Consider the following 24,301-nt stretch of genomic DNA (forward strand, 5'->3'; position numbering starts at 1 on the left):
TTAAAAATATATTTGCAAGATTTAGTGTCTTAAAGTTTTCATATTTGACGAAAATGGTAAAATCAAGAGTAAACTATCTTGTAAATATTTATACAATATTATAAAAACATCTACTGAAAAATATTAGTGTTTACACAATTTGAGTTAAAGGAAAAAATATATATAGAATAGGTAACTGACATTATATTTGAAAATGAAGTCGCATATTGTCGTACTAATGGATATTTTAAACTAAATATTTGTAAAGATTTTTTTTATTCAGAACGTAACTATATGCCATTTTCGAGGTTTCATGTAATTGACCTAATTGATTGTGGGTAGGAAACTTTATAACTGCTTAAATATAAGTGCGTTTTGTATGCGTATTTCAAAAATATATTTGCATGTAATTTGTATGCGTATTTTAATAAATATATATTTTTGACATAAATAAGGTTTAAATAATATATAAACAGTAAAAGTGAAAATCATATAAAAGTAATAACATATTCGTTTTTATTGTCGTATTTACATGTAATAATATATAACACATAATATGAATGCATTTAGTTAACAGGAAGGGGCGTTATTAATGTATATGATTTTTAAATATCGTGAGAAAAGTTGAAATTCTGTAATCAAATAATTAGGTATGTAAGTACAAGTATGAACAGTGACATAATTGACAATGAATTTCAAGTCTATAATATATTATTATCTCCATTATAATGTAAATGAAAAAGCAATCCATCACGGTGTATAAGTACAACGTTTCATAATGTATACGAAAGCAATTAAGCACCATAACAATGAGTGTGGGTATACGAATATTATATAGCTATACATTTTAATTGTTTCACGTAGTTTATGATAAGTATACCTTAATTGTTGTTGTTGGGTTATAGTTTGTGACGAGATGACTAATCAAGGTGGTGCGTGGTGTTTACGATAATCGCATCTGAATTCAATCTTGATTTATTTGTGTTTGGAATAACGGAGGGGATGATTTCCGTCTAAATGTCTCATTGCATTGATATCTATTACTGCTTACGCGGGGAAATCTATTGTCGTTTCCCAAATGTAATACGACGTATTTTCGTGCTAAAGTCTCTCAGACTTAATAGGATCGATGCGGTAGTATGAGAAGAAATTCTCCTCCTCCAAAAGAGTATAGATAAGAAAAAAGAAAGGCAGAAAAGAGTAAGGGGGAGATACTGATGGAGGGATGGTGTGAGATATAGAAAGACTTTTATATATTTTGAATCGGTGATTGATGCAGGAACGACGCGCGGTGAAGATGACGGTTTGCGCCAATATTCCGAGCACGTTGCGGCCACTCGATAATGTCGGGGCGTAGTGGCAGCCTCCGGATAGGACGCGGACCAGCAGAGACCTGCTAGAGCATTCTAATACATTAATCATGACCTGAGCTTGTTGACACGGACTTTGACGACGGCGGCGGCGACTGCTGGGCCCGTTGGGGCTTTCTTTCGTATACGCTTCCGGTTTATTGATTCCGTCACTATACGCGCGAGTTCATCCCTAGTATAGGTGTAGTATAGGTATAGTATAGGTGTATAGTAGTAGTGTAGGGGTGTATAGTACCGTATAGTGTAGGGGTGTATACGACGTATACGCCGTCGTTGACCGTCGGGCGCGCAAATACCGTTTGGCATATTTTATTATTACGTGTACCAGCCACGTCGGCTTTTTATCCGTCCCCAAATGAAAGTTGAGTATAGACCTTTCTTCAAGACGTATATTTACGTCGGAAAAATAAATTCGCATTTATTTTTCTTGGTGACACGCGTCACCGCCGTGATGTATATAGCGCGACATGTCGTTCGATATGAAAGCGGATACATGAAGCCGTTCTGCAGCGAGTATAAACTGGGCTGGTCATCCATAATACTTATATCTTCCATGTTATTATATAGATACTTATACTATTTTTTCTTTTATTTACAAATTGTATACATACATATTGTATATTGTAGTACCTTCTACAGGATCGAGTGGTTTGAGTGTTAAACTATCCATCATTTGTAAAGACGTTGTAACATATGTCACAAACAAATATTAGTATATGTATTTTAATAAAAAAATCTCTAGTATCCACGCATTTGTATGCGCATAGGTACTAGAAATATGTGGGCCTAAAATAAACATAAAATTGCTAGGTTTACCATATGATAAGACTGGTAATATTAAATCATAATATTTATTATTATTTATTTTTCTCGATGTGTTGTATTGCAGCAATTGCAGCAATTGTAGGATATTGTTGTTTTGTTTTATAAATAGCTTCTATTTCTTTGCTCAACGATATAGTCTCATTACATAAACATTAGTATGTACCATTTTTGCACAAATACTCAACAATATTTATAAATAATATTATACTCTAGATAAAACAAATCTGGAGGAACGTAAGTATACTAATATATGTATTGATTTAAAATCTGTTGTATGTATATACCTAGTATCTTTTTTATATTTGATCACGTTGTAGTAATAGATACATTTTTGAGTAAAATTCATCAAGTCTGCTAAAAAAAATATCAGTTCTCACAATATTTAGTAATAATAGGAAAATAAGTAATTTCGATTCTGCTTGGTTTGTTAAATTTTCTATAATATATATACATAGTTAAAGCTTGACGTATTTGAAAAATAAACCAACGATGCTCTGTTGTGTTTATTATTTTGATTTGGTATATAGCTAATGAATACGATGTTACTTAAGAATACTAAAATCAAATGAACCAAACGCGGGTATAAGGTCAAACAATTCTTTTTAATTTGCCATGCATTTGTGATTTTACAAACAAATCACAACAATAAATTAATATCGCACCGTTGTTATATTTATATGTATACAATATATACGATATATCGATTAAAATATGCAGTTTACTCTCTGCTGCTCTGATATAATTTTTTTTTTTATATTAGATTTATTTTGTAATTACGAATTTGCTACTTACTTACCTACCACATTAAAATATAAGCCTGAAATATTTTGACGTTGATATTTGATTAATAATACATTTTAGAAATTTTAGTTTGTGTTCAGTTACTCATCCTTGATTGTTAGTATTGAGAAATACATGAAATGGGGTTCGTTAGGGGTTTAAATAACCCATGACGGAAGACCTCATACCGAGTTTTCTCCTGCATGTTTTGTAAAGCGTACATGTTATATTTTACTGTGTACAATATATAATATTATGTACATTTTAATATGTAACTGTGACATTCTTATTCTTTGCATCATGTAATTTATGACAATCTATATAGTGCTATTGTTGCTCTTGGGTTGTTTACATATGTTATTTTGAATATCTATATAACACATAATATAATATAATATTATACAAATTACTTGTTTTTCAATAACATATATAGTTATTGGAATTAGTAAATACATTATTATTTTGAAACATTATTTTATAAAATTTGGTTATTTTAAAAAAGTTAGTTGAGTTGCTGTTCACATAAATAATAAGTACTTTGTTAATGTATTTATGAAATATGATATTATAAATTTGAAATGATACATTATTATTATTTATTATGATTATTATAAATTATACAAGCATTTGCAATATTTAACAGATGAATTTATTATAAATAAAACAATTTAATAATTAATAAAATACATCATCTTTTGCCTATAGAAACGAGCACCATTAAACTATAACATTGGCACATTGCAATAAAAAAGTATACGAAACAAAATCGTTCTTTTATTTTACATTGATATAATATATTCAATAGGGCTTGGAAAATGTAGAATTTTGCTAACTTTAGACTATTATTTAGTATGATATATTGTATAGTGTGAATGATAAATCGATAATTGAAACAAACAGGCCGGGGTGCACATTTTAATTTGTCATCGGCTGTTTTTGTACCGCAGTGGAGTTATCCGGCAATTGTGCGTCCACATTTGCCGGCCCGATGGTTTTGTCGTCCGCCCACGGTTAATTTGTTATTGACGAGTCCGAATGAAGAGTGGAGGGAGGTCCGATAGGGACGACGGGCAGCTGACGCCGTCGCTGCCACATACATGACAAGTGTTCGGCGGCCACCTGTAAAATATTCTGTGGGGTGAGAAACGGGCAGTAGTGATTAATTAACCGGACGTATATGTATTATAGCTGTGACAACAGACTGACGTTGTTGGGGTTTCGTATATTATGTGTTTTTCTATAGGTACTTTTGCGTTATAGACATTATGCGTTTTCCCCGATAAGCCGATAAAAGATATCGTCGACTGAGTCACCGCGTTATGCGCGCGTGCGGTGCCGTGCTCGGTAGACCTATTGTTATGGTATTTGTTTAACGGAAATACAATTTCACTAAAAAATATTAGAAACTTCAAACAATTATTCTATTCGTTTAGTTCTTTTTCAACTACTTCTATGCTGAGCACTTGAAGTCTGTTGAAACCATAAAATATCATCTATAATGTACATGTATGTAGTTTCTAAATTTACTTATTATGGCTTACGCAATTGGTTTTTCTTACTACTTTTACACTAAAAATTTGGCGATTTAATTTAAGTTGTAATTTTATATAATATAATGACGTGTAATAAATTTAATATCACAATATGTTCGTTTTGCTTAATCGTTTAACAGGCAAATGTGAAATTATTATACTGACATTTATGTCTTGTTAAATTATTTTAATAATTGTATTAATAAAATACTATAGGTAATATTAACGTTCGAACTTATAGAATAAGTAGAGTCGGGGTATCCAATAGGTATAATGAATATAAGTAAGTACTAAGTATACAACTACCTTCTTAAAATAGAACTTCTGTAGCAGTATTCGTATGATGAAAATTGCTGTATGTGTTGTTATTCGACCTTAACGCGTGGTTGAAAATTATGTTCTTCTAGCTGCAGCCCCTTGTGTTTGTGTCTTGAAACACGCCCAAAGAGGGCGTATACACTGGACGCATGTATATAGATAAAAACAATATAGGTACAATCGACAGTAATTACAACGTTTTGACATTGTTGTAATCTCTCATTTGTGGCGAATTTGATTGTGAAACTACGTTATTTACAAAGGGTTTCTGACGGATTAAGGGTGATCTCTATTGTGTTAATGCTGTCGATGATGTATGCACACCCTCACCGTTCCTTTGCAAACATCACCGCCATGTCGTAACTGTTGTCCGTCACGGTGTATAGTATATAATATAATATAATATAATAAAAGCTCACAGAGACTACGCGTATATGTACTATTATGTGTGTATCTCGGCGGTATCTCCGCCCCGAAAATTGTCCCGTGCCATACAATGCTATCCGATGATGGATTGTCGGTGTCAAATTTAATTCACACGGAATGAATCGATCGGATTCAATTTCCATGGTGTATCCAAACCGAACCGCGTGCAATAATAATCGCCTCGTTTTGTCGTATCCATCACGGTGGACGGTTGATAATAATAATAGTAATAAACATAACAGCTCGCATACGCGGAAAAGGACAGGGGCCCGGTGCTCTCCCAAAAGTGGTACCAGTATAAGCTAGTGTGAATGTAGGTAAGAGTACCTATAACATACGCGTGTAAGCAGAACAAGGGACAACTGTGGGTGGAAACCCCGGGGAAATTGCATCGATATTAACAAAGTAAAGGAAAAGAGAATTGATTTTATATCGTAACAGTATATGAACAATAATGGAGTATTGGCGTATTGCCGTTTTATATGACGTTTATATGTATGTATGTATGTATGTATGTATGTATGTATGTATGTATGTATGTATGTATGTATGTATGTATGTATGTATGTATGTATGTATGTATGTATGTATATCGTACTCGTATAGTCTTACGTTGTAAACCTCGGCGGCAACTAAGTAGGATTTTGATTTTAAAAACCTTTAAATATCATTGTTTCGGCACTATCTTTCCTAAAAAAAAATTCACAGTATGCAAGAAATATCATTGATAACGGTCGGGATTTTATGAAACCATTATAATATGCGCTGTATTGCATTTGGGAATCAGTTGTAGTTTGTCTTATGTGATTCGATGTTGCTTCGGTGTAATTGGTTATAACTTATATTATACATTTTATTTACTCCAATCGTGTAAACAATCAAAGTACAATATTGTTATATTGTATATAACTTTTGTTTTATAATTAGAACTATATTGTCGCGTGTTTTAAAAATTATAATAAATGTCATATCATTATTGTATTACTTCTGTAGAAAAAGAAATAATAATTTCTGTTGAATATAAAATTCACATTTTATGTACAATTAAATATACAAAATAGAGATTTTAATTATAGTATTTCATTAAATATAGTTAGATATAATTAATTGTTCTAACTATGAATTATTATTGTTATTAATTTTTATCTACATAAACGGTTGATGAAATTAATTTAGTACTAAGTATTATGAAAATATGTCTATGAAATATTTTAAAATTGCTGTCGAGCTACTAAGTTTATTACATAATTTTACATTGCCTTCTAAAACAATCTTATTATTGATTATAAAAGAATCACATAATTCTTCACAATATTAAAATCATACTACAATAAAGAAGTTTTATGTGTTTCATAAAATTGTTGATAAAATAAAAAATAAATATATATATATTATCATCATTATGTTAATCTTATATATATATCAACTAAATGAACGAATGTACAATATTATTATATTTAAATGTATATCTTACAAATATACATTGTATTCTCTGGTATTCTCTTAAGGGATTCTGATCATTTAAATAAATTAGAATAATATATTTTCTTTATATATAATAACGCTGCAAAGGAACACGAGACTCGAATATTGTCTAACGGATCATAAATTTCGTTATTTTTTAATTTACATGAAAAACCGATTGCTTTTAACTTAAAATTGTATGCCACGACACGCTTATCCTGTGAACTTTTTTATGTAAATTATAGAAACACATTTTATATTAATTACAAATTATTAAGTTATTTTTGTAATTTAGATATACCAAAATAAATTATTTTTATATATTTATAATAATTTGTTTTATTTGTTTTGTTATGTTACAGGTATTTAAGAATGAAATTACAAGTGTTTAATGTTTATCAATTTTTACTAAAAAGATCCCTTATCTAGTGGAAATAGATTTCCTGGTATGTATATAATACAATATATATAAAACTTAATAGGTACCTATTATAATAGTTTTATAAATGCATTAATATTTTCATGTATTTAGGTCAATTATAAAGTTAAACTTTTATCGTATATCGCATCAACCTAGATATACCTAGCTATAATATGCAATAAATTCTTGTTCGTAACTTTTAAACTTTTAAACTGTTAAATTATATTTTGTTTTAAATCACAATTATCAAATTACATTTTATATTATCCTCTAGCTGTAATGAATAGTTCTGATAAAATGAATTCAATGATTTTAATACAAAGTAAAAGCTTGTGCTTAATATTTTGTGTTTAAATTAAATTGACCTGTTTTGAAAGAAACGATAACACAAAACCTAACGTGGATTGTTTAGAAATATATTGAATACGGGAATAGTGCATAGGAAAACAATTTTCCTTAAAAATTATTTTATTATTTCTTCCTTATTCCGTTGTTCACTTTCACGATCATTACAACTTTTAATCTTACCAGTGCTATTTTTTGTGCTACACCTTTGACACTTGGTACACAGTTTCCAATTACTGTCTAAAGGTTCTTGTTTACTTCTAGTACTTTGTCACGAGGTTCTTAAAAACACGAAAACCTTATAGCATGACATCGGCGGTATTCTGCATAAATAAATTAAAGATAAAATTACAGTTTTTTTGCTGTCTGAAATTATGTAAATATGTTTGTAATGTTTTTTTTTTATTTATTTAGGTAATATACTATTAGCTTTTTCTCGTTGATGCATATTTTTATATTTTCTTGTAATCATTAACTGTGATGGATGAAAAGGTTAATGATTTATACACATGTACAGGGTGATTTTTACTAATCATGTAAGGTAACCTTTTTTATATCCTTTAATAATCGTTAAAAAAAAATAATAATAATAAATCGTCTGTTTAACAATTCGCAGTAGAAAAAGATGGTTCTTATTTAAAAAACAGGTTTATATAGTTACATGACAAATTTAAAATTGCATAAAAAAATATTATTAAAATAAATATTATAGTGTATTATATACTAACATCAAGTATGTTTCATAATTTCGAAAATCAGAATTTTTATCTACTCATTATTAAGGAAACAATTGGGTTGATCATGCTGATGTATCACTTAGTATATATAGATAAATGATTATTATTATTGGAAAATTATAGTGGATTTCTACTGAAGCAAGATAATATTAATTTTGTTTAGTTACGTGAAAATTATTTTATTACAAAAAAGCGTATTACTATATTCAAAGTAATTATGTAATTTTTTTTGTAAACTTATTTTGATAAAAGTGTCTTGTTTCAAACGTAAACTATATTAAGTAAAAAAAAAATTACAAGCATAACAAGCTCGTTGTTTATTTAAAAATAACGTAAGAGGTGTAAGGTTCTTAAGTAAACTACATAATAAAAATAAAAGCATTTTTATTATAGATATATATTCTTGGAAAAAAAAATTAAATAAAATCTTGGACAAAATGGCGATGGCGTGCTGATTGGTTATCTGTCGGGTGAACAGTTTTTATTTTTTAGATAATAATAACATTCGTATCCAATTAATTCAATATATTATACATAATACATGATATCATACGTTTGTTGTTTTAAAATTATGTCTTAATTAATTATATCTTATTTTAAATCTTTTATACCTTATCCATTTTTTAATATAAATAAAACTTATTTTTATAAATTGTTGATTTTTATAGATTCTAATAAGTTAATTTTTTTTTAAATAAATTTATTTATGAATATAAATTATTTTAAATGAAATTGTAAATTTTTGTAATTTTAGATAAAATTATGACTTTTATATTTCAAATATCGTGTTAAAATTAAAGTAACTAAATTATTGTATAAACATTTGAAATTGAGATTTCGTAATCAGAATCTTTATTGATGTTAATGAAAACAAGTTCGTAGCGCATAAGCCATAAGCGTCACAACAAGCTATCAGATCTACGTTGTTTTTCAATGATTTATTATGATAATGTCACTGAAAAAAAGATGTATTTTTCTTACCCGACCACATTGCACCGAAGTGGAATAAAGTTAGTTTACATTTTTAGATTACGCGTGATGGGGAGTTTGTATCTGTTTTTATATAATCTGTTGTATTGTAATGGTTTTAGGAGCATTTTCAATTTTTAATTAATTTTGTTAAGTATTGGTGGTGCTGTATACATAAACAAAATAATATTAAGATTAGGTAAATTAAAAAAAAATAAAAAAATACTTAACGTTAAAAATAATTTGTAACATGAGGTATTCGGCTTCGACGATAATCTATCGTTTCAGAATTATACTGATTTGTATGAAATATTTTTTATTATTTTACTATGTATTTATTAGAAATTGCATTTTGTACGTACAACAATATTTATAATTGACACATTATTAGAGTTGACGATTTTCTTCTTTTAGGTATATAATATAATGACTGTGCTTGGTTTCATTACACATACGAGATTTTGGTGCTTTATTTCGTGTTCCATTAAGTGACCTTAGTACATATTGCGTATATTATTTACTATTTCCATCGTAAAGTTTTTCTTGCCGTATCTATATTTAATATTTTATTCACTTAACTAGTTTTTAACCATGCGTATTCGATTTAAGTATGCGTATAAGTAGTTGATTTATATGCGTTTTTTGAATAGGATTCCTCAATCGAATAGGAATTCTATTCGTGATTGTGTCGATAAACATAAAATATTTTTAAAATATAGTAAACTCGGTAAGTATAAACTTAAAGTAGTACCATTTCCTATTGTCATAATCTTTCCATTCTTCCAAGTATCTCGGATGTCCGTAATAGATACGGAAAATGGATTCGTTGAAGCTTTTCAACGGAATATTGTAATGAGAGATTGAGCCTATAATATACAGCAGGAAATATTACAATTTATAATAAAGCCAATATTTACAACTGTCATGTTTCATAGCTCTACCAACTCATACAATAATTTTATTTAACGTTACAACGAAACGAATGCTAATTTGTATGTATATAATATGTATATAAGTATATGTATAGGTTAAGATAAGTAAATAATATTTAGATAATCTTGATAACATAATATATTATATTTAAAAGTGCAGCAACATTTTTTTCCTTCATAATGGCAATCGTGACTACAAAGTTCAACAAAATTTAAAAATTAGTAATGTATAGTTTTTATAAGTGCTATTCTTATTGTTTATTTTATGTTTATATTTAACTTGTAAGAAACACATTTTTTTTCCACTAAAAAAAAATTATGGCAATAATAAATAATAATAAAAAAAATTTCATTAGATTTTATTATAATAATTCAGAAGTTGGAATGTATTTAATATTTACTAACATTCTAATATATAAACCCAATTATATCTTGTGTAGTATAACCAAATTTAAACGTATATTTGTATTAGCTATGATACATACTTAAACAATATTATTTTATAAAATTACGGGCAAAATAATATAGTGTACCAGGTACCTAACCTATATGCGGTTGAAAAACAAATTATGAGGAATATATATATTATGTTTTTACTGGGAAACTAATTTAAATTTCATATTATCATTTTAAATTTTAATAAAAGGTCATACGTAGTCGACGTAATATCAAAATATTTAGATACAAGTTTTTGAGCACTTGATATTATTTGATCTAAAAAGGATATAACACAAATTTAATACCTATGCTCGGTAACGAAGTGAGCAATGATAGACTGAATACTTATAACTTGTATTCGTTCATATAGCTTTTCATATTGTTCATGTTTACAATATTAAACGAATAATATTTATTACTATATCGCGTATATCAATAGTTTTTTATTACAATATTTTCATGTAAGATTAAAATGGTTAAATCGATATTATGTACATTATTAACGCCTTAATACCCTTATGCAAGTTTATAATATATGTACTTATAGTTTAAATAGTTATTCAATACATAATTAATGCAAACGACTGAAGTTTATATAATTAGTATTAACTGTAAAAAATAATAAATTCTGACTGACTATAAGATGGTATAGTTGCAACTATAACCATGGTTCATGAAATGAAAATACTCGTGTATACATATTACATATTCAGAAATAATTTCGATATTGTGTTCAAGCATCTTTATAAACAATGTTGTATTATTTTTAGAATTTGAATTTAAGAATTATTATTGTTGAACAATGATTAGAAAGTGAAGCTAGCTTTCTCTTTCTTAACATTTTTTTTATAAACTTTTGCGTTACTACACTTCTTCAAATATATTAATCTTAAATTGTATTGTACGAACATTTCAAAGTGGTTTTTTCTTTACTAATAAGTATTTACAAAGTGTTCATTTTAAAACAATCAAATATAACATTTGCAATAAATGTATAGATATAAAATAAATAGGTAATAATAGATAGTAGACATACACCTAATATAATTGAATTTGAAATTATAAAATTCTTTTATAGTTTTTATAATATTGCTTATATATTTGGAATTTACAGGTTTCGATAATGGTAACATTTTTACTTAAATAATAATAGGTATTCAATTCTTATATTGTATTATATTATTACATTTTTCTGCATACATTTTTGGCTTATATCACTTATGATTCTTCTGTGGTTTGTTGTTATTATTGTGAAGTAATACAGACATCTCGTTTTTGAAGTAAAATTGCAGTCGTTTTATTGTACTAATGCTGATTTGAGAAATATTCTATGTGTTTTTCCAAGTGTTTTAATTGTATATTTGCATCAGTTCAGTGCGTTGTAAGTGTGTGAAAATATTGACTATAGTATACATATTATATTACTGTACATTTGTTATTTATGCAGTTATTATTTATTTTTATTATTATACAACGAATAAAAAAAATTTTGAAACGTTAAATTTAATAAAATTTGTATTTTATGCAAACATTGTTTGTAGATACTATATTATGTTGTTTTAAAACTTATTTTATATGCAGTTTAAAATATGAAAGCACAATTATGTATATGATTTTTTTATATTTTACTATAGAGTTTCATAAAATCGTTTTAAATAATTTTTTTTCTTTTTATTTACTCATATTTTTTCTAAGAGACACGGTTTCTTTTTAAAGAGTTTAAAAAAATCCTATATATTTTTATTACTAATTATAGAAATTTATTCAAAAGTAAATCAATCTTGGAAATAAAATATATTTAAATTATGTTTACTGTTAGTGATATAATATACTCATATTAAAAGTATTGACTGCACTTAAAAGTAAAAACTTAACATATTATTTTATTAAACTATTAATGTGATTTGTAAAAACATATCAAGTAAACGATATAGTTGTTTCGTTTTAATTTAATTTTATAAAACGTAGAATCGTAGTAATGTCGAAAAGGAAATGGTCCTGTGTCTTACTTAAATTAGTAAGTCTTCGTGGAGCTTTTTCTGATTTAAGAAGTTATATGAAGTTCTATTGTTCGAAGGATTTATATTAGTGGATTTTAGATTTTAATCTTTATTTTTTTTTATTCCAAAAATAGAGCTATGTTCATAAGTCAATAATAAATGTCATTGTTATTTGAAACCCTCTCGCTTTATTAAATAATACAGTGTACGTTAGAGTATAAGAAAAAAATATAAATATATTATAGTTAGTATCATCGATAGTGCGAATTTTGATATCTAATTATAATAGAAACGTGTGACTGAATTTATGTTTCATCGCTAGTGAAAAATTACCGGAAACTATATGGATGACCCATTAATGATTCAGTTAAACCAACAATGTATTTAACACGACTGTGTTCTCCAAATGTGTTTCTAATTTTTCGTTCCCCCTTTTTGTATAGAGCACACCATCTGCAACAACCGCTGTCTTCTTCGAGCCCGAAAAGACCAGATGCGAATGTTTGGAAAAAGATTTTGTTTTATTGCCTACAATAATAATAATAATAATAATAATAATAATAATAAAGCAAAGGAGATGGTGGAGATACGGTTCGAAAATTCCCCCACAACGTCGTGTTTCTTATGCCGATGACGAATATCGTATTCGGAAACAAAATATGTCTGTTTGTTGGAGTGGTTGTTGTTGTTATTGTGATTTATTTATTTATTCTAGTTATAAACTATTTATTATTTTTTGAGATAATTATTCTACAAAAATAATATAATTTTGTCGTTGAGTTATGTACAAAATGAAACTACTCAGTGCACTTGATGCGTATTTAGTGGGTTTGTATATAATCTTTCCGATGACCATCAGAAATTACAATAAAATATAATAGGTAGGTTTCAGGTTTTATTTTAGGTTGTTAAATGTGTGTTATAACACTAAAAAGCTTGTACGGTTATTAAACAAAATATTTTTTTACAAATACTATTATATTGTTCATGTCTTACAGTTTTATTATGTAGAAGAATAATGTTATAATTTACCAAAAAGAAGACCTTGCATATACAATTTTTTTAACGATTTTTAATTTTAAATCTCTTTTGCTTAGTGTGTTTTTTAAACTGTTATTGGAAATAATGTTTTTGAGATATTAACTTTAAATTAAATAGTTTTTTAGCCGTTGCTTATAGTTCTTATTATATTAGATAGCGGTAGCTGGATCAATATTGTATGTATAATTATTAAGAATATAATATTTGAAATAGTTAAAATCCAAAAATATTGATGAAAATGCAATAACGTAGACATTTTTTTTTATTGATAATGGATTTTAATTTATAATCATAAATATTTCGGAACTTAACTAAATTAATGTGTATCCAGATGGAAAGTGATTTGTTAAAATAAAGTTCGTGAAATTAATTACCATTTGTTTATCTCGGTTTAATCATCCTGAAATTAGATTTATTAAAACTATTGAATTTTTCTTCAACTTAAATTTGTTCCGTAAGTAAAATAATTAAAACTACTATCAACGTTGATAAGATAAGTGATTTTGGAGTTATTGGATATAAATTAGTTTTAATTTTATTATCACGTACCTATCAATATAATAGTTTGTACTAAAAACAATCATAATAATACTGATTGTAATATGAAATTAATGACGCTTCCAATAAAATGTATTTATATAAGTAATTGTTAAATTGTTTTCTTTTCACACTTTAAATCATCTAATTTAACGATAACACTCAAAAGAATACGAAATCTCCAACAAAACTTAACTGCCAATGATTATTTCAACGACTGCGTAGTATTACCTAGTATACGTTCTAACAATTTCTATTTTATGCTGTAGTCTATTTACACCTTGCATATATATTCACGCTGAAGTGCCTTACCTAACATAAAGTGATCGATGTCTGTACGTGTAATTGTCTACCGAAATAATATATTAATAAATAATTTTAAGTTAACATAAAAACAATTGTTTACTGCAGGTGTTCTAACTATAATTGTTACTATAAAATTCACGTAATAATAATATATATATTGTGTAGCACTGAATTTCGTTCTGTTGAGGTCTATATCATACTTTAAACATGGCCTATTGATCGATCAATCACAATCAGCGACCATTAGATACACTATTATACGGATAATTTTTGATTTCCTGTAAAAAAAAAAATAATATTTCTCACCCGTCATCGATGAAGTGTGTGTATACACCCATACACTTGGACAAATGTCTCACGTGCGTTTATATATATAATATACTGTGTCCGGATAGAAATCACCGGATCGTGTCAGAAATCGTTTTCTGCGCCATAAAGCACACAGTTATACGGCGCACTTCTACCCTTACCTATATAATTTATATATATATATATATATAAGTATAAATGTCTTTTGCTCCGTGCAATAAATCGAGATAAATGTATATAAACTTATTTGAGTGTCTAGGCGACCCCCTGGACTTGCCGACAATTAGCAGTTTTTGTGAAAAATATCGAAAATACGTTTTAAAACCCTCGCAGATGTAATTCTTTCCCCTCGATGGTATACAACTCTAGCGCTAGCGTATAGAAATTTTTTACATCATTAATCACTTTGTGTAGACCTATATAGAGCTTTAATGATACGCTGCGTTTAAGCTCCCCTTCCCTCAAATCGTTTGTCATCCGAGTTCATTTAACCATGGAATTTGCTTTTTCCCCTGTATTTAGGCCAATAATAATAATATTAATAAAATCCTTCAATTTGGACCTCACAATTAATTAGAAATGATCCGTTTTATTGATTTTTTTATATTTTTTTTATTTAAGACAATCTTACTTTCGTTTTAAGTATTTATGAGTATTTCAATTCAGTTTACTTCATTTACCTTAAGTTTACTTTATTTACTGCTCATATTTTACAAATTACAATCTAGAAAAAGTCTTATGATTTTAAATTTTTCTAAGTATTTTTAAAGGTTTTTTGTGTAAATAAATGTATGTAAATAAATATGAATTTCATCTTTTTTTTAAAATCTATTTATATATGTTATATTTATATTCTTTATATTGTAAGATTCATTACAATAATATTTTTTTAATTTTTTAATTTAAATTAAAAAAAAACATAACAATTGTTTTTAATATTGATTTTTGAAATAATTGAGTTTCATTCATGTATGTTATTTATAAATATTAAAAAAAAAAAATCATAGACTCAATATTTGATCTCATTTTTGAAGTTTTTTATACTCGCTGTGTCGAATATTAGTGTTTTCATTTAAAAATAAATTAGCGGATAACTAACTATTTGATTGTTAAAGATATTCGTTTTTAGATTCGCTCTTAATTTATTAACAAATATAATAACACAAGTGATTCATTTAAAACATATGCGTTTATGGAATTAAAATTCTTTCGAAGAATTTTTGGTTTCAAAATTGTTTTAAGTAAATCTCCAATAATACCCTTTGCTGGTGATTAAGAATATTAGTGAAATATAGTTTTGGATCTCATGACTGTTTACAGTGTCAACGTGTCCTAAACCGATATTATTTGATTAAGTATAATATTCATCGTGATAATTAATTTATGAGTGTATATAATAAATGTTCTCTTAAATTTAAATCTAAATGATGCTCCTATTAAATATTCCTTCACATCGTTCTATTGCAGTGCTTTATTGTGGGGTTAAGATTAGTTATGTATAGTAACTGTTATCTCTCCATTCCAAAAGGATAGATTATAGTGGCTTTAGTGACAATATTTGTTGGAAACCGTCATTCCTATGGTGGTGTGGAGGACTCCCACGGGTCAACGGTAATGGTGGCTGTGTCGACTGTGGCCGTACTCTCGAATACCCCTAAATTCGTCTCCCAAGAGTCAGTTCCAAATATGCGCACTGCAGTTACATTCAAACCACTACCCCAAACCTTATGTAATTATTCGAATCCGGGTCATCGAGTCGACGTTTATCGTCTAATGGGCCGTGAACAAGTTAAAATGCATTAACTCCGCTCCGATGTGTAGGTAAAGCCTTCTCTCGTGTTCTCTCTACGTCGGTTGGTCTCTTTGAATAATCGAGCACCCTTTGAATAATCCATAGATCAATACTTCGTGCTTCCTCCGTTCGTATAAATAAAAACTTTACAGGCGTGCACTGTTAAAATATATAGTTTTGGAGTGTACCTACATTACGCCGTGTCTTTTGTATAGTTGTTGTATACCACGCGGGCGCCCGGCTCCAGGGTGATAGCCAAGTTGGGTGTTTACACATAATAATAATATGCACACGGCCGTTGAACAGGTCACAGGGGTGTGTTTTATTTATGCGACATGAGGCTTTCCGAAACTTTTTTGAAGTTTTTCCGTCGCCGGTTTTCGGCGTATAGAGAAACTTTACTCTTGCACGCCAAAACCACCACCCATTGTAATCCGCATTTGAAAAAAAAAAGAATGACTTGGACCGTAAAAATTTAAGAGGGTGTTCTGAAGAATTTAGCGTACGTCATGCGAAATCAACATATATATGCGTACTTTTATTAATATTGTGATTTTTAATGCTCTTATAATAAACCTTAACATGTATATATAATTGTGCAGATGCATATTTGGTGTATGAATAAATTGTAGACATAATTTATTTAATAACAATTTAACTAAAATATTCACTTTGTAATTGTGTATGCAATAACATATGAGAGTAAATACATATCATTTAAGGTAGTTTACAAATGACAGGTACTTTTGTGCCATTAAATTAATAGTGCTATGTTTAAGTTAACTTTTTATTCTATTTAAGATTTACATAAGTGTTTGGCTGATATATATAATATAACATTGAGTTGATGACAGACAGACGTGATAAACCAAGTCAAAACGTGTATCGTATGAAAATCTCTTCAATCTATAAATACATTTGATTTTACTGCGCGTTGTACAGTGTCTTGGATCATCACTATATGGACTGAGTATATTTTTATGATTTATGTATGTGTTAAAAATATAAGTAAGAGATAACGATGAGATTTTATAAGTGTTGTGAATGTTAATATAAATTATTGTTATATGATTTATAAAAACTTTCCTTTCTTAACGTTGAAGTGTTTTTAAATATATAAAATTATGTGCTGGTCGATGTGATGTCATATTGTTTTATGGTTTTTGTTAAGAGGGCGTTATACCCGCAGTGTTGTTTCTGTCTTAGTGTCTTATTGGCGTAGGTACATCAGAGCATATTTGCGTTCAGCAGAACACACTTTGTGATGTTAGCTTTAATATTAGGGTAAATTTACCTATTATCAAATTTAAAAAGTAAGAATATTATCTAGACTGCAATACGATTTTATTGATATTATCGTTTTAAAGTGAGTTATAGCTATGTAAAACATTACAACTTTAAAATGTTCATAACTCACTTTAAAATGGTAATATCAATAAAAGCATATTGTCTAGATAATATTCTTACTTTTAAATTTGATGAAAGGTACATTTACTCTAATATTAAAGCTAGCATCACAAAATGTGTTCTGCTGAACGCAAATTCGGTATAATATACGTTAGTAAGACAGAGACAACACATGCGGGAATAACGTCCTCTTAAACTTGAAAATAATAATAATCAATGTTTTAATTTGATTTTAATTGATCTATATTATATTTCATACAGTGAAGTTAAACATATTTTTTGTTCATATATAATAATACTTTTGCTTTAATATTATTTATTATTATTTTGTGGTTGTATGATTCGATCACATGGTTTTTTTTATTAAACAAATATTTGTTGTTGTATAATCAAAAATAAAAAAAATGTTTAATTTAAAATTGTAAATAGTATATAGGTCATGCAAAAAAATCGTATAGAATACAAAACAAATGTGAAATTTCCAAATATATATTTAAAAACGCCAACATTTATACTAAAAATCGTTGTTGACACGACTATCAGTCTATCTCAATGTTATGTGTATAAATTATCCATGATTATCATTGTAGTTATAAATCAAAAAGTACAACTTTTTTTTTTTTAATGACATATGCTAGACGTAAAATATTGTTATTTTACGGGCTGAATCGAATATCCTACGATTGTGGTTGCGGTTTCCGTCGTAAACACATTTCATGACGTTACACAGATAATATATTTGATTGAAATATAACTTCTTCTGCAGTATCTACATCTAGATTTATATCCAATTTCAGCTGAATCAGTATCTATTTGATTTTGTATTTTATTTTCTACTTTTGCGTATTTTATTAATATTTAAAAAAAATAATAATGTCTTAATTTTTCTCAATAGAATAGTTTAATTTTGTTTTATTAAACAATAACTTGTGCATATTTTTTTTTGTGGGTTTTAATAGTTTGTAAAAATTGGATCGGTCAAATCGGTTGCAATATTTTACTTTGAACTGCAGATTAAAGGTCGGCGTTTTGTATTTCAAAATTACTGTGTAATCTTGTGTTTTTATTATTTATATAATTTATTTATTTTTAGCAACAGGTAGTATCGCTTTCAAAATAATTTATTTCCTTTGCTTTAAACTGTTTGTTGTAACTGGAGTGTAACAACCTTAAGATGTTATATTTTTGTTTGATTGATTAACTTTTTATAATACATATATTTATCTAATATAATATAAATAAATTGTAAGAAAAAAAATTATCAAGTTTTATACTAATCAGAATTATATTGATGTTCCGAGTTTGAGATAAATTTAATTTTGTTAGTCTAAATTCGTATCGTTTTAAATAGAGAAGTTGTACCTTGTATTTGTTGTCTAATCAATGTATAATGAATCACTAATTAATTCTTATTTATATGTACGAGGAACACATTGTGTAATTTGCGTTTGCAACTTAGTACATTAAGAAACCGTTAACCGCTTAAACCACTATTATAGTTTGATATATATTATATCTGTTTTTTCCCTTCACGACTTTTGTTTCTATTGTAAATTAGATGGTTCTATAGATCCCTTGTCATTTCAAATAGTCAAACATCCATTCAATAACAAGTCTGACCGCAACAATAATAACTAGTATTAGGTTTGTTCGCAGGAATATACAAAGAAAAAAAATGCGTCGAAATCGGTCCCTTGAGAGATGATGTACTACGAGGGTCCAAAGTTTTATTTGTCGGTGGTCACGAATATTTTTGCGCCGCGATAATGACAGTTTTCGCTGTGTACTGACGAGAAATGTTTTTACCTGCTGCAGTGGTGTCGTTACGATAGTATACAAACAAACTTCGATGTGCAGTTACATTCGATTGAATTTCTATAACGCCCCTTCTATTCTACGTATACCTGTATATACACACACACATACATACATACATACATACATACATACATACATACTTACATACATACATACATACATATATACACACGGATCAGAAAGTTTTGTGGACTCAAGTTTCCACCTTTCCCCTTATCTAGCTATTGTATTCCATTAGTAATTATATACCGAGGTATGGTGGCGTGCTACATTATAGAGTAAACAAAGCAAACCCCTCTCGCCCGTTACATTAGACAACGAATTTCAGCGATCCTTCCGTCCGCCCTTCCAAACAAGTTCTATAGACAATCAATTTTTTTCCGACATTAAAACAGGCACATTATTATCATTGAACCTTTCCTGTTGTGTAGATATGCATATTTAATTATTTACGTAGTATTAACTATGTTCGCGCACCGAGTCATATCGAAAAACCCTATAAAAAACCGCTCAACAGTTATTGTAATGTGACGAGTTTCAGTGTATGACATTTTTTTTCGAAGTTTATCGTTTGCAATTATTGTTATTGTTGTTTTATTGTAGTTTAGTTTTGTTTCCGTGCAAATACCGTCGTACTGTGTTGGTTATAATTAATTATATTGCCGCGTTAATATATTATGAAGGAATAAATAGGATAGATTTAAAAGTACGACGTATGGGTGCATGTTAATTGCAAAAACTTTCACAACCGAAACTTATTTTTTAATTCTCGTCGGTGTTCACATGTTAGTTACACAATATGATCCATTATATATAACGCGTGGCCCATGGTTATATGTTCATATAGTATAATACATTATTTTTGGGTATAATGTATGTCTTAATATATTGTTCGTTGGGAGCTTTTCGGGTAAGTGAATCGGCCAAGTTTGTGAATAATTGAATGTAATTCGGTAGGTCATTTAAAGGGTTCACAATGGGGATTGTCTCTGGAAAGTTCATCGTCGAACACAAAACTAATTGCGACCGTTATACGGAGTGATGTAACACATGGGATCTATGTATAATACGGCAGTATGTATTTTATATTTAACTAAAAAATCGGCGTCACCTATTAGTCGATTAAACACTTGATTTTAAATTCAGTATTGGACTTTTGAAATGTGGATATATTGACTAAATTTAATTCTTTAATGTGAGTTGTGTTAGCTTAAGTGATATATATATATATATATATATTAGATACAATAAAATATTTAAATATGAGATAAGTATACTAAAAACATGTATTGTCTTTCAAATAGTATTATTATTATAATAATATGATTTATTTAACTTCTCGATTGGATAATCTAAATAATTAAATTAAAATCATTTTTAATTGTTTTCATGCATTTTTGTGAATGATCTAGATTAATTACAATAATTATTTTTTCGCTATTCCATTGTATCATCGTGTAACAATGCGAAATGGTAGATTAACGCAACTAACGATTCTACTGCTAATTCCTAAATTAGTATCTGACAAGTTATGCTGCATAAATTTAATAATTTATATTTTTATTTTTTTTAAGAATCAGATAGGATTAATTTGCATATCCTCACAATTATAGTCCATAAATAGTAAAAATTGAAAACGATAATATTTGTCGTCTACGTATAATTATAAAAGTTTTTTTTTATAATATTATTAATTAAATTATTATAATTACGTGTCTAATGTTAAATATTATATCTAATGAGCGTCACAGAAAATATAAATTAATAATGTATTCTCGTACTTTCCTAATGAGTATCGAACTGTGAGACAATCACATAATATGATAAACATCTGGATATTTCTTGTGGGAAACTCATATGTTTGTTGTCAAAAAAAAAAGGTTTATTCAGTTTTTTAATTTATATTACATCTGAAATTCAATAAATCATATTTACGTATAAATTTATGAAATAACTAAAAGTCAAGATAATATAAATGTATTTATTTTATTTGAATACGATTTGGGTGTTGTTATATTATTATATTGTACTGTATGCATTCTATTGTTTTACTTTTAAAAATATTGTAATATGAACAAATTCTTTGCTTTTAGTATTTCGGAGTGGGTCATTCTTATCAATTATATATATATGTTTAAAATTGTTTACATTATTACTTATTATAGCAACTTTCTTATAAATTTAACTTTAATGGCACTAAGTTACCACGGTAAATTTTGTATAAAAATGATCATTTTACTTTCGGTTGAATAAAAACTAAATGATATATATTTAGAAAATTATAAGTAAGGTATACGGCAATGAAATCCGGTTTCCAAACGTTTACGTGATATATTCGTTGGTGTGCCTACCATTTATCGTGTTTTTCACATATCTGTAATTTTGTCACGCGTTTATGCGTTAATATATAGGTATAATCGACTGTAAAGCGATTTGTAGTGCTGTTCGGTTTTTTTCCTATTACTGAGAAATTTAATAGAATTTGCTAACTATTTGTTAAACAAAGCACACACATACTGCTAATACCCAACCCAATGATCCTTACAGTTCAACCTTATTTCAGTGACCATAATGACTTATATGACGAACAAGTTATCGAACTTTTTTTCGTTCAAAAGTTTATTTTTAAGTGTTACTACAAACACTTTTCATCGTAAATCCATCAAAACTTTTCGAAACACAGCAGCTAGTTCATAAATTACTTTTTTCTTTAAGCCATTCTATATTTTTAATGAAATATATGTATCGTGTTTTACCAATGCCATACAGGGTGGTTTACTAAACAACTTAAATCTAATTTTTTCTTTTACTTATGTATTTCTTTGAATTCAAATTTATGACATTTTTAAGTTTACTTAAGGATCATATTTTTGTATACTATTAACTTATTTTTTTATTACTTAAGGACTGTTTTATGGTGATTTTCATTCAAATTTCAACTTAAATTCAAATAATATATATTTAAAAAAAAATAATTTTAAAAATTTACAAGAAAAAATGGTATTATACAATTTAAGTATTTTAAAATATAGTATAGTGTATAGGTGAAACTAATTAGATATCTGTATTTAAGAAACCAAAATCAAAATTTGAATAAATACATGATTAAATTAAACAAGCGGAGATGAGTATCTAAGTAAATCAGCATAATATATTATAATATCGTATTTTTAGTTTTTAATTTTCAATAAAATTGTTTTCCGCAATTATTATAATATCATGGTTGTATATATTATAAAATGAAGTTTAATTCTCTAAATACTTAAATCAGTTGTAACTTGTAAAAGTGAATAATTACAATTTATAGAACCTGTATAATTAAAATTAAACAATTTGACAATAACTGTAACAGTAATTTTTTCAAATGTCAATACAAGAATTAATACTGCTTGTACCTACTATTAATTGCGAGGCTAATTTTTTTTATTCAACATCGTGTTTGAAAAGATAACTTGATAATTGTGTGCATGTTTTTTTAAAATAATTATGATAAATGGCATATCATTATATAATAATGGTCATATAATTCATAAAATTTGAATAGAATAATAATACAAGAAAGAATATTTCGTGTATTTATATATAAATTTATAATATACATATATTATAAACTTCAATAATATGCATTAGTACCTACTATATATTTTATTACTCAAAAAATATGATTTAAAAATGTTATAGACAATATTCTGAAAGGATAATAGGTACAATATCTCCTGTGACGTATAATTTTAATAAAAATTACCGGTTTCGATAACTGCAGTTATGAGGCATGACGTTTTGTAATAAAGACCAATGATCTGATCTATAGGAATCGCATTGTTAAGTCAGGTGTAAAATACATTGACACGTTTTTATTTATGGACTATAAGTAGTAACTTAATCTAATCGAGTGGAAAATTAGCAAAATATATATTTTATTGAAGCAACAAATGTGATGTCAATTTTACTTAATTTACCCAAATCATATTATACATTTTCTACACCTGTTTTTGTTTTTATTTTTAATCACTATTATTCTCGCGTTGAGTAATTTCCAGTTTATCAATAGCTTAGTTTATCAATAATGCTTCGAAAGTTTGTTAAAAATAAATAAATACATTTTGAAAAATGTTTATTAACTTCTTTTTGTTTCAAAAGCCTGTACTCTGATTGCGAGCATTGCATATAATCTCGCCCTTATCTTTTGGTACCACGATAATAATGTTTTGGAAATGTTTGGAAAAGTGAAGTTCTAAGAACACCCCAAGTTTACCATCAGCAATTAGGATAAAATCAAAAAGTTTTTTATAAATATTTTTTGATGAATTACTGAACGTGGTGTTTATAGAAGGGCGACGAAGTTGGGGTAGTGGATACGAAACTAAAATAAAATAACTGATCGATTGGTTGACAGCGTATTAAATGTATTTTTTGCACCCTCTGTTGAAAGCGTGAGTACTATATAAGGAAGGGTATGTCTCGTACACGAGTCTGGTATGGGGATTTTCCGTTTCGCCCGATAGCCTTTTAAAAATTCTGTCAGAACCCATCCACTTGTTTGCTCTTGACGACC

At 27.5% G+C, this 24,301-nt stretch overlaps 1 protein-coding gene and 1 long non-coding RNA gene across 5 annotated transcripts in view; both read left to right on the forward strand.

Moving 5' to 3' along the window:
- LOC132922166 (fasciclin-2) overlaps nucleotides 1-24,301 on the forward strand; it is a 153,620-nt gene that overhangs the window by 35,519 nt on the left and 93,800 nt on the right. The gene's annotated exons all lie outside the window — the stretch shown is intronic.
- Nucleotides 7,060-24,301, forward strand: part of LOC132921306 (uncharacterized) — a 35,914-nt gene continuing 18,672 nt past the window's right edge. Inside the window, exon 1 of the long non-coding RNA XR_009660854.1 lies at nucleotides 7,060-7,140. This is a non-coding gene — a long non-coding RNA (uncharacterized LOC132921306). The remainder of the gene's footprint in view (nucleotides 7,141-24,301) is intronic.

Source organism: Rhopalosiphum padi, chromosome 2 (assembly GCF_020882245.1).
Source record: "Rhopalosiphum padi isolate XX-2018 chromosome 2, ASM2088224v1, whole genome shotgun sequence".
Lineage (NCBI taxonomy): Eukaryota > Metazoa > Arthropoda > Insecta > Hemiptera > Aphididae > Rhopalosiphum > Rhopalosiphum padi.